Source organism: Bombyx mori, chromosome 15, assembly GCF_030269925.1.
Source record: "Bombyx mori chromosome 15, ASM3026992v2".
In the NCBI taxonomy this organism is placed as follows: Eukaryota; Metazoa; Arthropoda; class Insecta; order Lepidoptera; family Bombycidae; genus Bombyx; species Bombyx mori.
The window spans coordinates 7,245,165-7,261,712 of record NC_085121.1 but is presented as its reverse complement, the minus strand read 5'-3'; the positions used below and the strand labels follow the sequence as shown (position 1 = coordinate 7,261,712).

Sequence of the window (16,548 nt, the reverse complement as noted above, 5' to 3'; positions counted from 1 at the left end):
GAAAACGGGAGAGACCGATTACCGCATTGTTTACAGTTTTAAGTGTAACAATATCTTTAGAATATTCTTGTAAAACACTATAATATCGAGAGATGAACGGCTATTTCATTTAAGCAACATTTTTACAACTTTACAGTAGAGCCATTTAAAGTTTAAAATTATTACAAAATATCATTACAAAAAAAATTATCATTACCGGTGTTAGGACCTGTTGAGAGTCCGCACGGGTAGGTACCACCACCCTGCCTATTTCGGCCGTGAAGCAATAATGCGTTTCGGTTTGAAGGGTGGAGCAGCCGTTGTAACTATACTGAGATCTTACATCTCAAGGTGGGTGGCGCCTTTACGTTGTAGATGTCTATGGGCTCCAGTAACCACTTAACACCAGGCGGGCTGTGAGCTCGTCCACCCATCTAAGCAATATTATTAATCTGCACGATGTTAAACAAGTCTTCGTTGCCGCCATAAAAAATATACATCATTATCCACTTTTCAAATATAAGAAAGAACAATTTTTCTCAACCGCCGTAAAAAAAAATGAACGTCTTATTCTTCATAATCATAATACATTTTATTGTTATTTTAAGCTTATTAATTTTATTACACAAGGTATCAGTCAACTGCTAAGTGAAACTAAAAGTACTATAGCCCATTTAAAAAATTAAAAAAAGTGCGTGCGTACAAAGTACACATTTCAGAAGTGAAACTTTTTGGCGAACTAATTTATGAGTCTTGCTTATATTTATACAAATCTAAAACTTTAGATTTCCGAGACTTAGAGGAAGAGAAAAAGGAAGATATGTTCCCACCAAAAGTCTGTCAAATGTCAATCTCAAACCTCAGTGTTGACAGTCACATTATGTTTAGATTTCTAAATTGTAAATGACTAATATTTTGCCAATTGAATTGACTAATTTAATTTCATGCTATTTGATTAATGTTCCAAATTCTTTTCATTTCATTTCAATTCCTATTAACATTTTTCACAAAAAAATTATAAAATATTAGGCTGTACGGTATGATACATTTGCCTTTCCAGTTGGAAAAATACAACAACTACTACTACTGACATTTGACAAGTACTTAATTTCAATAGTAGTTTGACGTCATTTCCGTTGCATACCTGCGTGACGTTCTAAAGAAGTTTCACTTCAAAAAAATCTATAACAAATATACAACAGACTATCAAATAGCTCCGTCAACACAAAAAAACTAAGATAACAGTATCAAGATGACAGGATCATCTTTCATTTGAATAACAAGGTTACTGCGTCATCTCCGGAGATAAGTGTCGAATTACGAAGGGCTGTTTTGGTTACCAATTAGAGATGGAAGCTCAGACAGGGGCTTGCTTGATTGTGAATTATTTTAGTTTAGTTGTTTGATTGTGAATTATTTTAGTTACGTCCAAAGGTTTATCACTGCGAATGCTTGGCTATGTTAATACCGTTGTTTATTAAAACCGGCGTTTGAAGTATGATATCGTTGTCAACGATGAGTGAAGGCATTTTTTTTGTGGCAAATCATACATACATTTTCACCTGACACAGAACTAACGTTTCATGGGAGACAGAGACTGATATGCTTAGTATTAGTAATAAAGGTTTAATGTAGCTACGAAGGGCTCGACGAGTAAGTTAACCCACAGACACTGCCCACTGAGTTTCTCGCCGGATCTTCTCAGTGGGTCGTGTTTTCGATCCGGTGGTAGATTCTGCGAAGCACGGCTCTTGCTATGGTTCGTGTTAGCAATGTCGCCAGGTTTGAGCTCCGTAAGCTCACCTACTAGTTGAGGTTGCGCTGAAATAGCCTCTCAAGGCTATCAGCTTAGGTAGGAAAAAAAAGCATACTTACCTAATAATAATAATAATTTAAATACATACGTAATATTATAGGTTTAAAAATAAACATACACTAGCTTCCGCCCGTGGTGTCCGCAATTGCTTCGAAGCATTTGAGGTGAAAGATGGACGAAGTAAGTTATTTTTCCAAAGATAATAAAACAGCTGCCCGCGGGGATGGGATGTTTTTTTACAGAATAAAAAGTAGCATGTATCACTTTCTTAACATAATACTATCACTTTAAAACATGTCAATCTGTTACTACGTTTTGACCTTAAAGAAGGACAAACAAACACACAAACGAACGTGCTTCACAATTATAATATTAAATAAAGTATGGGTATTCATATTAACGCCCAGACAAAGAACAAGCTTGGTCGTAACACCAACGTTAACCGATTTGCGAATCGCCATAGAGGCAATCATAATGTGTATGTACACAGAGTCGTAAAATAAATGTCAAGAGGATTGATGGGGCTTTTATTTGATATATTCCCGACAAGAAGTCGCTACATCGTCGGTCTGATATCTAAGATCTAAGATAAAATATAAAAATGAATTGCTGTTCGTTAGTCTCGCTAAAACTCGAGAACGGCTGGACCGATTTGGCTAATTTTGGTCTTGAACTATTTGTGGAAGTCCATAGAAAATTTAAAAGGTAGATAAATATGAAAATACTCGGAAATAAATAAAAATAACAATTTTGTTTTTCCTTTGATGTGTCGTGTGTGACGAATTTCTTTTGTTTCATTTAAGTTTATTTTATACAAAAGTTTAGGTCTTTTATTTATCGATTGAGGAACTACGAAGTCTGCCGGGTCAACTAGTCTAAGTTAAAACAAATTCTACAGTAGGTACCTATTACTCTTAATAAATGCTACATTAGAATGAAAATCAAACGCGCACTTCATTATACATATTGCTTAATTCCTGGCTGGACTGTTATGCGAGCGCGTTCGAATACAGCCTTTATTACAATACAATAAAATTTAGATTCCGATCTTATGTTTCATGGCCCCGGGCTGAGTGAGGGCTTCATCGCACGTCTTTGCATTAAACAAAAATACCTACAAATATTTGCGGATACGTGAGCGTAACTTCCTATGTGACTCTTTAATTTGCATCAGTTCCAGCAATTTTCATCACTACTCCTACTACTGGTGGTAGGACCTATTATGTATCCGCGCGGGTAGGTAACCAGCCTGCCAATTTCTGCCGTGAAGCAGTAGTGCGTTTCGGTTTGAAGGGTGGGACAGCCGTTCATATTGAGACCTTAGAACTCATATCTCAAGGTGGGTGGCGGCATAAGATGTCTATGAGCTCTCGTAACCACTTAACACCAGATGGGCTGTGAGCCCGTCCACCCATCTATACAATAATAAATAAATAAAACTCTAGTCTAGTAAGTCTAGTGTTCATCGTCAACTTTTACATTCGGAAGAAAAAGGTCGGTCACCATTTGTAACTTGTTACTATTATTTGTTGATGTAACGTTCTTCGCTTCGCTCTGACCATAGCGATACCGTTGATTTCTTCTGTCAACAAACATCAATCTAGTGTTGGGTTCGCTTCGACTCAACGATGAAGTACACAAACACGCAGCGAACGGTGAAGCTGAATAGTGAATGTAAATGTTACGTTGCCGTAAAAATAGTTATAACCTATTTTTTAAAAAAAAACACGCTTAAAATGTCCCATCACTAATGTGAAATTTTCGAAAGCATTGGACTAATAATTTTTTTTTTTTTGACAAATAAAGCGTGTACCTCTTTTATTTACTGCCTCTTTTTTAAATAGTCAATAGGAAACATTTATAAAAAACATATTTACAATATAAAGATGCCACGGAGTACAATGGAATTTTTGCTATTAGGAAAACGTCCTACCCTCGGCCGTGTCCGGCGATCCATTTTACGATCGTCTGTGCGGGTATTTGACGGGCCCTTGTTGAAAATTCCACTTATTAAAGTGCACTCTTTATGTCCTCGTAAATTACGCATTATGAGTTCAATGCTTCGTTTAATCCGGTCGGTGTTGGAGCAATAGTTGTTGAGTCGTGTGTGCATTAAGCTCGGACTCTTACTAGCCATTGTCTTAGAAGAAATTCTTGCATGTACTTATTGCAGTTCATTGTTGGAAATTCTCTGGTAACCTCAGAGTCCAATGTATTACGCTTAAGGACTAATATGGTGTTTCTTTAAATTTTATACAATATTCTTCACTTACGGCCTAGAATCAAGTTGTTACCAGAGTGCATAGAAAGTGTTAATACCACCATCTTCCACAAAACCGTAGATTGAACTCTCATTTGCATTGTATATTGGAGGTCCCACTCCTCACTTAACCACTCAATTATGTGTGTACGTATTATATGTCCTCGTTTGTTTTGTTATTAACATTTTTTCTTATAATACTGAAAAACAAACTGTTTTCAGTTTTTATTATTATTAGGTAATGACACCAAAGCTCGCTTATAGCTATCAAAAAACACAAAGAGAAAATCGGTTGAAATACCGTTGAGAAAGAGAGACTGAATTGTTTTATCTATGCTTATTTATTAATTATAGATTATATTTCGTGAAACAGCAATGTAAAACGAATACCCGCGTTTCTTCAAAATCGTAAGCCTTGTGCCTCAATTAATTTAAAAAACAAGTTTCATTGCGTGCTATGTAATTTTTAAAGTGTATTTTTTTATTATAAGTATTTATATTTATTACCGATTTTTGTTTTCGAGAAATATTCCAAATGTACCCTACATAGTTAGGTATTACACACACGATCACCTTTGAACAAAGATAATAAAATGATGTCAGACACAAAATCGTTCATTTCATGTGTTCCCCTGCAGACTTTTAGGAATATCAATAAAAAATAAATTATTAAAAGCGGCGATTGAGTAGCAACGCATCAGAGACGACACGGACGTGATAAATACTCGCGCTCTGATCCCGTCAATACGGCGTATCCAGAAATATAACTCATATTTTCTCACGTTTCTATATTATATAAATAGAATTGTGCTTTTAGAAGTTCCATGAATATTTTCAATCTGGTTTTACTAACGAAATGGGATTCGATGGTAGTTAGCCGAATCGCAACGTTTCCGCGTTGTGTTGTGTAACCTGCGTTTCATTGTCTTTGTTTTTATTGCATTTTAATTTAATTATTATTATTATTGTTTTATTGCTTAGATGAGTGGACGAGCTCACAGCCCACCTTTTTTTTTTCCTACCTATGCTGATAGCCTTTAGAGGCTATTTCAGCTTCGCCCTAACGTTTGTAAGTGAGGTCACTGGGCTCAAACCTGACGACGATGCTAACACGAACCCTAGCAAGAGCCGTGCTTCGCAGAATCTACCACCGGATCGGAAACGCGACCCACTGAGAAGACCCAGCGAGAAACTCAGTGGGCTGTGTCTGAGAGTTAATTTACTCGTCGAGCCCTTCGTCGCAAGCGACGGGTTCGACGAGAACGGTGACCGGTGCTTGAAGTACCTAAAAGCACCGTTAGTGGATCGGGAGGATCCGAGATGACGTGTTTTGGGCGACGTCGACTGCTTTCCATTCTGTCCGCAGGATCGGGAATGTCAGCCCACCTGGTGATAAGTGGTTACTGGAACCCATAGACATCTACAACGTAAATGCGCCACGCACCTTGAGATATAAGTTCTAAGGTCTCAGTATAGTTACAACGGATGCCCCGCCCTTCAAACTGAAACGCATTACTGCTTCACGGCTGAAATAGGCAGGGAGGTGATATCTACCCGTGCGGACTCACAAGAGGTCCTACCACCAGTAGGATATTATAATTATTTACGATTAAAATCTCCGGGTCACCTGGTTTGGTCATGTTTTATTGGTTTACTTGTGCTAGAATAAAGATTACAAAATTATAGAGGTACGCCTATCTGTCAGATCCGCATCGGGATTATGAGGTATTTTTTGATCGTTCTGATCTGTTTTTCTTTCAACGAATCCACAAAAGTCTTCTGCGGTAGCTATGGGCTATTTGTAAGCATGGGGTGGGCCATATGCTAATCTTGCTTTCGAAAGGCAAAATACAGTTGTGCCTTATCTGAACATATCCACTCACACAAAATATTGATTTTAGTGACCCGCATAAAACTGCCCAAATAATTGATTAGCATAATAGTTTTGTCTATAAACAGTTCGTATCGACTGATGGATATTTATATCATTAAGGATATAAATTCATGGTGACGTAACATAGGGCTTCACCACCCTCTTATTATAATAATACGAGCCTATATTGATTATGCGAGATGGAACCAAGTTCATTGTTGTAGTAATTTATTTGGTGTATAGCTTGATTTGATTACATTAACTGGCTACTTCTTTTTTGAAAATTTTGTATCTGAAAATAAAATTTAATCTAATTGATAATTAACTGGAAATAGCTGCATAATTGAGTACAAAACTAGTCTCAGATAGAATGAGACTAAAACTTTTATCTCCAAGATTTTTAGTATTAAAAGGTCTTTAGTGTGCCCTAATGTATACGGTTATCTTAGGAAGGTGTTAACTGCGGAGTGTAAATTATTTCACCGCGTCGTCGGCTCTAGTGATTTAACGAGATAAGCCGTTTACACCCTTATGGTAGTGCATAATGTCATCCCGGTAATGCAAGGGCTGCTCCCCGGCGCAGATGGCAACCGTGCCGATGGTTTTTCGTAATCTGCTAGGGTTGCTATAAATTTTTTCGCTGTCTGTACACCGTCTCATTTGTATATGACGTTTCTGAATATAATATTTGTGTACGATGATCGAACGTCGAAAACTGATTATGTAATAGGTACCATGGAGGCCGTCAGCGCAAAAGTGGCCTAAGCTTACCATAGTTATGATGAAGCAATGAGGTTTAAGTTTTCATGAATTTGAATTTGAGTAGGCAAAAAAATAAAATACGCGCCAAAATAATGTTTACAAAGCCATCTGTTAGCTATAGGTGAAAATATGGATTGGCCGGTTTTGCATCAAAATTTATTATATTTTACTGACGGCCTCAATTGCAGATCAATATATTACAAAGTGTATATAATACATTTTTTTAAGAGCCCCGATTAAAACTTTATTAAGCTCAATAAAGTGGATACGGTTTATATTTAATTTTGATGGCGTCATTATTTTGATGGTCGTTCCGTCGTTGGTTGCATGCGGGCTCTTGTTCCGGCAGCCCTGTGCGCGGTATTAGCATTCGCTGCATCCCGCGCGATCAGGGATTCGGATCGGAAGGGGCGAAGGCCCTCGCGCTTTCGTCGAACTAAGCCAGCAGCGCGCACTAGTGCTTAGTCTGTCGCGCGGGCGCCATGGTCGCGCGTGCACGCTACGAAGACTTCGTGAACGCGCTCGCGCGCTACCCCTAAATCGCGAGTGCGACCGTGACAAAAAACGTGTTACAGATTTATTGTTTACGGTGTGCGAAGCTAATGTTTATTATTAGCCCCGTTTCTAATCGGAGTTGTTCAAGTGGACGAAAGGAGAGCGATTTTGATGCGTTTTATTCCAGTATTCGGAGTTAATTCGAGCGGATAGTTGTTTTGTTTACAAGCATGAATCACGTCTCCAGTACTCTCTGACTTAACACGGGCTTTACAGAAATTTATATTTATCTCAAATGCGTCTTCTACCAATTAGTCAAGCCCTTCTTGTAACTGAAATAAGTTTGATTTATGTCATAGTAGTTTGAGAGTGACAATGTTTATCTGTCAAAATTAACCACTAGTTTACGAAGCATTCGGTTATGTTCCAAAAAAGCGCATAAAGTTTTTTTTTTATATAATAAACAGTCCTTAAAATATTGAAGGCTAATTAAAAAATGTACGAAAACTTGGTAGTTTAATAGTAATAAGGTAATAATAGTAACGACAAGTGATTGCACTTTTCGCGAACAAGCACCGGTCTATTTTAAGAGAATTAATTAGCATAGTCCGATAATAAATCAGTATAGGTACGCGAAGTTGCTCTCTACAGGTTGGGGTCGAACCAAGTATCGCAACGAGTTCGGTTTTATACTGTAGCTATTGGGTAAGGTTTGCGCGGGCGAGGAGCTAGTTATCTGCCGCAGGTTCGCCCACGTTTTGCGATCAAACTGGTATTTGCATGCCTTGTGTGATTTTTGCATAGATAAAAGGCACAATTTCAAACAAATGCATCGTCATTTAGTGACATTTAAGTGTCAAACGAATAATAATACTTTGAGTGCTGAATAGTAATCACCACGGGATGACAGTTCAAAGAAAAATTTTCAATTATTATTCGAGCGATTTGAATAAGCAAGTGCCGGAAAAATTTACAAAAGCGTAATTGAATATGGCTGTGAATTATGCAAAGAACGATTTATACAAATGAATTTTTATTTCGGGGAGAACCAATGGAGGGAAACCAAGGGTTCAAACAAATAAATAAGAGATAATCACAGGGCAATCTCAAAATAAAAACAAGTCTCTCATTATAATAAATTATACGACGCAAAATGAGAATGCTTAAAAAAATATGTACATATTATATTTGATTAACGTATTTTTTTCTTTTAACGCTTTTCTTTTCGTCCCTCCCCTATTGCGTGCTCTCCAAGTATTTCCATTAAGAGATTCTTTTGTCCGTAATTGTTGAGGTGAGAATCCATTCTGAAATCCGTTTTGTTTTAGACGAAATTGAATTTAGATGGTCGTTATAAATAAGAAAATGTATTAACAACAAAATATGATTTTTCTGAAACATTGGCATCAATTAAAATGATGAATGAATGCGATGAGGACGTTTTAGTTTGATATAATCGTCTTTTAAATACTTAGTTATTAATTAAAGTATTTCATCAGAGATTTTTATTTTATATGTATAACACCAAATCTAGGGTGATTTTCAGTGTTATAAACAGTTGCAGCATAATCTCGAATTTCGCAATTCAACCCTGTCCATATTTAATGTTCTATTGTAGAAAAAGAAATGAAATTATTCAAAAGTAATTTCTTACATTTATTAGTGATATAAACAAATTGTGCCTATAGTTTGTTGAACAATACCATTGGGTCGATCTTTACATTCTTATGTATGTAGGTATTCATGCCGTCTGTTTATAAACTAAAACAATCGTAAAAATAAGGCATTTGCGTGTCGAACAACGCACAGTGATAGGTTCCGTAGTTAGAACGAACGTTAAAGGTTAAAATGAGATATTAAATGATATTTTTGTTGTCTAACTCTAAGAACTGTGTAACCGAAAATGGGCTATATTATCATCATCATTATCCTGCCCTTCTCCCAGTCACCTGGGGTCGGCGCAACATGTTTTCTCCTTCCATACTCTTCTATCATATAGCACTTCTTCGCTCACTCCCCTCTTACCCATATCGTCTTTCACGCAATCCATTCATTTTTTCTTAGGTCTACCTCTTCCTCTACATCCTTCCACATTCATAGTTACACTTTCTTACCAACCTCATTTTCATTTCGTCTCATCACATGCTATATTATATCGAATAAATAAAAACATGTTGAACCATTTAAAGTCGTCGTGGCCTAAAGGTAGACGACTGGTATACGCAGTGCGACTATTCCCGTGTTCGAATTCCGCAGGCGGTATAATTTTTTCCGATGAAATATTTACTTAAGACAATATTTTCGCAAATAGCTTCACTAGGAACGATTAACATTGTTTGTTAACTAAAAAAAAACTTACGATTATAATTTGCATAATTACTGATGGTGGTAGCGCATTTGGTAAGCCCGCATGGGTAGCTACCCCGTACCACCATCCTACCTACATATATCCTGCGCAAATAATACATTCCAGTTTGAATAGCAGTTGTTAAATAGTATTTGTTTCGGCTTTTGCGCGGGTAGACATAATTAAAACTTATTTTACGGTTTAAGCTCGTGTGTTTTTATTGTTATTACTAGCTGACCCGGCAGACTTCGTAGTGCCTCAATCGATAAATAAAAGACCTAAGCTTTTGTATAAAATAAACTTAAAACAAACAAAAGGAATCCGTCCGACGGGGGACACATGAAAGGAAAAACAAAATTGTTATTTTTATTTAATTCCGAGCGTTTTCATATTTATTTACCTTTTAAACCTTCTCTGGACTTCCACAAATAATTCAAGACCATAATTAGCCAAATCGGTCCAGCCATTCTCGAGTTTTAGCGAGACTAACGAACAGCAATTCTTTTTTATATATGTATATAGAAGATTATATTTTATTTTGAATGTTTCGAAAACATTACAGTTTTTGTGGTTTTACGGACATGGTCAATCGTCAAACGCGGAATGAAACCATAAAAGTAGTTTTCATTAAAACTGTTGATGTATTATTATGCTTGAAGTAGGTATTATTGTAAGTATTGAATCTGATATATTGAGAACAATATCTCACGGCTCAAGATCGGTAGTAGTAGCATTAACATTATGATGGGTATGGGCTACGGTAACCACTTAACTCCTGTTGGACCAAGGTAATCTATTGAATCACACAGCTTTTCTTTAAATCGCCCAATATTTTACAAGTAGGAGCTGTCGCAACTCTAAATGCTCATATCTTTGAGAAACTTTCGTTTATTTTTGAAGCTTATCTAATAATAAATTGCTATTTATTTTTGTGATTGAGTTATTCAGCGTGTTGTTTTTTCGAGACCAAATAAAGCAGTTTATAGAATACATTTACCTTCCAAATAGGTTTTATTGAGAGTGTCTCTATTACCCAACTAGAATTTTTGTGACAGAAAGACACACATCAACCCAACAAAATAATAGGGGTTCCGTTTTTTGTAATTTGGCTTCAGATCCCTAAAAAAGCGGTTATCGTGACAGGCGTAAGAATGCGTTATTGTTTTGAGGGTTGTAGAAAGTAAATATTTATGGTTCGTGTCTTACAGTATTATGGTCGTATCTAGGGGTACTGAATGATGCTTGACTCGAAGTATCGAAAAAAAGAAACATGGATTTTTGTTAGGACTTATCCTACAGTATGTTCTGTATGCGAATTTAAAATTAAAATGTATAGCTGAAAAAGAGCAATTTAATTGTTTAGTGTAATGAGAGGATATCGCCGTCGCTTTCGTACGTAAGCATTTAAATTGCGGGTACGTCATTTTATGATATATGTATCCTTTTTTTGTTATTCGACAACTATTCGCGCAACATTGGAAGTTTCTAACTTAAATCTCATAAACGATTTCCTAAACGAACGACGTATTCATCTTATTTAGAATGGATAACAAATTCTTCTACATCTCGATGTTTATGGGATGATATTTTATGGAGTAATAATATGGAATAACTAGCTGACCCGGCAAATATTTTTTTGCCATAAATAAGATTTCTAGGGAATTTCTAGTGTAGAAAAAAAAACTAACTTATTGTAAGTGTGTAAGGATGTGGTAAATGAGTGAAAGAGGTATGTAGTGCTGTGAACGATGAGGGAATATATAATAAAAATAACAAAACCTCATTCAACCACATAATACCTCATTATAACAAAAAAAAAGTCCAAATAAAAAAAAAAATGTTAGGGGTGGACAACCCTAATCACTTAGGGGTATCAAAAATAGATAGTAGCCGATTCTCAGGCTTACTGAATATGCATAAAAAATTTCATGAGAATCGGTCAAGCGGTTTCGGAGGAGTATGGGAACGAACATTGTGACACGAGAATTTTATATATTAGATGTAGCTAATGTTTTCACCTTTATATTTACCGGAATGCTGTCGCTTGTCGTAATGATCATCTCCGTAATAACATTCATCGCTAAAGTATATTATATTCTGTCTATGGCACTACATACAGTTCCGTTTTATAAATTTAAATGTTTTATATAATTCACTTCACTTTCTTGCTAAAATTTGAAATTGATTAGAAGTTTTTGAAGCAATCCAGATTACGGTTCGTAGATTACAACTATATATAACACCCAATTCTAACGTTTACGATTAATAAAAATAGTAATGCCATCTATTTTTATATCAAAAACATTGGTTCTTGATTGGAATTTTTGATTTCAGTGTAATTTCCTATCCGACTACACGTTTTATGGTTTATGAATATCTTATTGAACAACACCGAACCGGTATTCGTGTCTGTAGGCGTACAGACTCACTGCACTTGTCTGCAAAGCAACACTCCATATTATAGTCGTAAATACATTATTATTTGAACAGGTACGCAAGAAGATAGGGAGAAATCTTCTGTGTGGTGTGAATAATACTTGAGTTTGTCGATTATATTGTTTTTTTTATTGCTTTGGTGGATGGACGAGCTCACGGCCCACCGGGCGCTAAGTGGTTACCGGAGCCCATAGACATCTACAACGTAAATGCCACCGCCTACCTTGAGATATAAGTTCTAAGGTATCAGTATAGTTACAACGGTTGCCCCGCCCTTCAAACCGAAACGCATTACTACTTCACGGCAGAAATGTGCGGGGCGCTGGTACTTACCTGTGTGGACTCACAAGAGGTCCTACCACCAGTAATTACGCAAATTATAATTTTGCGGGTTTGATTTTACATTTTTTATACAAGATTTTATTCCTTTACCGTAAAAGTCAATCGTGAACATTTGTTAAATACGTATTTCATTAGAAAAATTGGTATTTGCCAGCGGGATTCGAACGCCGGTGCATCGTTAAATACGAATGCACCGGACGTCTTATCCTTTAGGCCACGACGACTAAGCTCGATTCGAATAATTAATACATTTTCAGTGTATCCATCTGCTACTTTCAATTATTGGCTTTATAATATTGTCATTAATCTTTTTGCAAACAAAAAATGGACTCTCTAACGATATTAGAAGCTTAATACTTCGCTCTGGTGGAATTTGACCAGCATCGCATTCATATCTTATAGAACCGAAAAGTACAGAATCTACTTCTCAATTTACAAGCATTTTTTTTGGTTTTACCTTAAGTTAAACGCGCTGCAAAAGAAACAATTAAAAAATCAGTTAGTATTTGCAAAATCTAACCCTATTTTATTAGTTTATAATAGGAAACGAGTTCATAGACAACATAATATAATAATATGTGTAAAATTATTTATTATATAAAAAAAATAACATAATATTCCTAAATAACGTAAAAGTACATGTTATTATCCGCAACACGCTTCGTCAGATTACAGAAATAGAGTTATCAGCAAAATGCTTCGTCAAAAAGTACAATACTTTCAGTTACAAGCCTCGTCATAAGTAACTTATAGGTCCACGCTAACAGCAATGCGCGCGAAGCATCGGCTAGTCAAACAATATAAATAGTATAAACAATATAACTAGTCAAACAATATAATATGTATGTATGTATAACTTTTGAAATGAAACTCATAGCTATTTTCCGGTAGAAATTGGAATATTCTGGAACCGACCTGTTTGGTATTACAGAATGACAAAAAAAAAGAATCTCAAATACTGAATACCGGGATAAGCTGAATAGTGTGATCATAAAAATTCTTCTCAAAGCCCGTACGCGTGCAGACACTACACGGTTTCCCGCAATGCAACACTCAGATAAATTTCAATATAAACCCCTTTAAGTCAACAAAGCGGAGCTGTTTTCGGGACGTATAGTGCGTTACAACCATTTTCAACTAAGAATGTGCACGTCAATGACCTTGATCTGTCAAAGTTCGAGAAAAAAGTATGGACGGCAACAAAAAAAAATTAATATTTTTTTTAATGAATTTTGTTCTTTAATTATGAAAACTATTAATATTATAGACAGCAACAAAAAAAAGAGTTTTTTTTAATGAATTTTTTGCCTATTGTGAAGACTATTGACTTGTTTGACTTAATGAATCATACACACCTATATAATTTTCTTGATATATTGAGTACATGTAAATTAAACATGAATTTAAATTGTATCAACAAAAAAAATCACCTATTTAAAAATCAGGCTGCAATACTGCCGGGCGCTATAATCTATGGATAGGCGACAATGATAATAATTATAATTCAAGCAGTGGGATGAGTGGAATCGGCAAACTCGAAGATTGGGATTATCAAATAAATATTTAAAAATTCCTACCTTTTTTACTGTCTTTACATTTTTTTCCTTTTTACGGCTATGACGTCACAATATGGCGCAGGTCCATGCACATTCTTATTTGAAACGCAATACTTACGCGTTTAAAATAATGTTTCAAAGTGTTAAATAAATTTTGAATGTATGACAGGGATACTTTAATATTTGACGAATTTGTTTTATTTAAAACGAATAATAGTTGTTTAGACATTTTGTTTATGTAGCCGTTTTCATATTTGTCAAACTAAACAAGTGAAGCAGCAACACAAAAAATGTTCCTGACACTCAAGCGTGAGGACATATTAAAGCATAATAAATTTGAAAATTGAATTTGTTTGACGTAATTGTTTCATCCAAGTATGTTATAGTTCTTATTATTCTTTGATTTTATTCAGAGCTACCGTATTAAAATAATTTGAGCCTGTCACTTCTAGAATTATTACGAATCTATGAACATGTTATACGTTAATACTCGTGACGTGATTTAGATTACAGAGCGTGTTATATATAGACATACCACTGTAAAACATTACTCTCCTTCTGTGGGTAAAAAGAAAACAAACAAGTGTGTCTCACATTTTACGAAAAACAAAACAACATCCCAAAGCTACAAAAGAATTTACATTTGACTAGCGCAAGTAACATGGATTTGGATTTCCAACATTTTACTGGCATTCTTGTGTATAGTTATATTGTAATAATATCACGAAAACGTAGTGGTTTAATAGTATTTTTATAGTTCGTAAAGCATAAATATAAACGCGTAGCCGAGTTAGTATTCTGTAATAGCTTTAACACGCTACTATAAATGTCTCTATTAAAAGGGTTCTCATTTAGTAATTCGTATTATAAAATATATATATTTATTGCTTAGATGGGTGGACGAGTTCACAGCCCACCTGGTGTTAAGTGGTTACTCGAGCCCATAGACATCTACGACGTAAATGCGCCACGCACTTTGAGATATAAGATCTAAGGTCTCAAGTATAGTTACAACGGCTGCCCCACCCTTCAAGCCGAAACGTATTACTGCTTCACGGCAGAAATAGGCGGGGTGGTGGTACCTATCAGTGCGGACTCACAAGAGGTCCTACCACCAGTAAAAGTCATAATAGTCTTCATATTCAGTAGGTATACAATCGATATTTTAGAAATTTAGTGTCAGTAAATATTTTGTTAAATGTGAAACATATTAATGTCCGCCACTGTACCTAAGTTAAACTGCCAAACAATGTTCGTTTCATTTGGGTGTTTAGGGTGGTCTCCCCCAAGGATTCTGCGCCCCCGTCTGCCCGCACAACAATAGTTCACATGAAATAATCGATAACACCCCATAGCATGATCCTGAGAAACCCTTCGAATGCGCGTGCACTGTTTTTGATAGATATTTTGTTTTTTATCTATAATCTATTTATTTTTATACTTATTGTACACAAAAAGAAAATACAATCAAAACAGATTTAAAGAATGTCTAAATACTATGTACAAAGGCGAGCTTAACTCATTCATGAGTTTTCTTCCAGCAAACCATTATCAGAGAGAAATACGATGTATAAGAGGGGAATAGTGTACAATATAAGAGCTATTAAAGCATGATTTTTAAACTAAGCATTAAAAAATAATCTAATATTAAATGAAAAATACATATAAATAAAAATACATAAAACAATAACTTAAATACGATTAAAGTGACAGGAAATGTTTCTTCATTTGACTCTTAAAAACTTCTAGAGAGGAACTAGTACGAATAGGTTGAGGGAGAGAATTCCATAATCGCACTGCTTGTATTGTGAAAGAGCCACTATAGCGACTAGAGCTGTGTATGGGAGTTTTTAAAAGAAGAGAAGTGGCTTGTCGACTAACTTTGCCGTCAGGAATCAGATATTCAAAGCGTTCACGGAGATAGATAGGGGCATCAGGATTGTGAAGAATAGAATAGAGAAAAGAGAGAATGTGGCAATCTCGACGTCGCCTAATCGGCAGCCACCCCAGCTCAGCCCGGAAATCAGACACATGGCCATACTTCCGAAGACCAAAAATGAAGCGGATGCACAAATTCTGCAGACGTTCGAGTTTATCTATATTTTCTAATCTATATTTTTTTTATTTTCGTTCGATTGAAGGATTTAGCTTATTTTTATTGGGAAAGATGTCTCTTTTGCGCATTGATGAATATTTGTTATTAACTAAGCGTGTCCCGTTGTTTCTTTGTGTTAAATTCATAAAATAAACCGTTTTAGCATCTTAAGTGACCTTATAACCAAAGAAATCTATTTAAAAACAACATGTACTTACTTTAAACGTTTTTATGTGACAGATGTGTTATTTTATTATTCTACACATACAAATAAATTAAATGCTTGGTTCTATGATTTCGAATGAAAGTTATTCTAAGATCATTGATTATTTGAAATTTACCGTGACGAATTAACGCGTTTTTTTTTCAATTTCAATTATCTATTTGTTTTTCTGCACGTTTTGTCTGTACTAATGATAATCATCTTTTACTGTCAGACTTCAAAACCTTAAGGAATATTTTAGGATTTCTTTTTAAATTGGAAATATTTGCAGCGTACATATATTTTTATAAGATACAAGCTGTCTTGTTGGTTAAAGTCTCACCCAGATATTTACCAACATTCTAAAAATTTCTGCCTTGAATGA

The 16,548-nt window shown here is 35.4% G+C and overlaps 1 protein-coding gene across 3 annotated transcripts in view; it reads left to right on the top strand.

Annotated features, from left to right (window-relative positions):
* LOC101747129 (protein sickie) overlaps nt 1–16,548 on the top strand; it is a 209,959-nt gene that overhangs the window by 83,949 nt on the left and 109,462 nt on the right. The window contains exon 1 of one of the 3 annotated variants that reach the window (XM_021349549.3): nt 7,147–7,279. The exons of 1 other annotated variant lie outside the window; for it this stretch is intronic. The gene's annotated coding sequence lies outside the window, so the exon portion shown is untranslated. Of the gene's footprint in view, nt 1–7,146; nt 7,280–16,548 lie in introns of those variants that run through there. One more of the 3 variants, XM_038015827.2, reaches the window with a different exon arrangement.